This window comes from Aplysia californica, unplaced genomic scaffold (genome assembly GCF_000002075.1).
Source record: "Aplysia californica isolate F4 #8 unplaced genomic scaffold, AplCal3.0 scaffold00059, whole genome shotgun sequence".
NCBI classification, from domain to species: Eukaryota; Metazoa; Mollusca; class Gastropoda; order Aplysiida; family Aplysiidae; genus Aplysia; species Aplysia californica.
In genome coordinates, this window is record NW_004797329.1 from 822978 (window position 1) to 824159 (window position 1182).

Consider the following 1182-nt stretch of genomic DNA (forward strand, 5'->3'; position numbering starts at 1 on the left):
ACACACACACACACAAACACACAAACACACACACACACACACATACACACAAAACAAATATAAAAACAACAACTGTATATGGTATTTTATTTTTTAAAAGTCACCAAATTGAGTATGTTGCATGCAATAAGATAGTTACATTATTATCGGCGCACACTTGCCCAAATGGTGTGAAAAATCATTTATTTTTATTAATTTCTTTAGATCTCATTAATTCAACGAGTGCCTGATGTCACCACTAGGCTGCAAAACAAGAAAAAATAATTATTTCGGGGAGCAAGTCCTTATTAGCGTGCCACAAACACATCTTCCAACGTTTTTCCCCGCATTGTGGCACGGCAGCCGGCCAGATATGAACTGATCTTGTGGGCCAGATATGGCCCGCGGGCCGTAGTTAGGTGACCCCCCTGGGCTATAAGACACAGCGTAAAGCTAAGTGTAACAAAGTTTTCGGGGCTGGGAGTGGGGGTGGGTGGGTGATTTCTGAACGCCCCTTTTAATTATCGTTTCTAACGATTTTCCCCCATTTTCAAAGCAAGTATGGTACCCAGGAAGCGTCATGCTTTATCATCAGTACAAGAAGTGTAATTTTCATTGATCCCACGGGCGTTCTTAAAGGAGACGTTGAAAAAATGGAGAAAAAACAACAACAAGCAAACAGAACAAATAACGTGCACCCCCCCCCCCCCTTTGCCTTTTCTTATATATTATTCTATATTTGTTCACTGTGGCGTTGACCAGATGACTTGGACATGTAGTAGTTACTTGAGGGAGGCATTGCGTTGCCAGGGGCGAAATGCTCGCAGCTAAAGGGATTTGAAAACAACAGGCGCAACATATTTGTTCACGTGCGCGCGCACACACTTACACGGGCACAAGGACACATGCCCCTTCACACTGTGCGCACATATGCATGCACACACACACATACACACACACACACACACACACACACACACACACACGTACACACACACAAATACACCCACCCACACAAATACACACACATACAACACACAAACACACACACACACACAAAATACACACATAAACACATACACACATACACTCACACACAAACCCATTTACGCGAACATATATCCTCTTCCTCCTCCTCCTCCTCGTCTTCCTCCTCCTCCTCCTCCTCCTCCTCCTCATCATCATCATCATCATCATCATCAT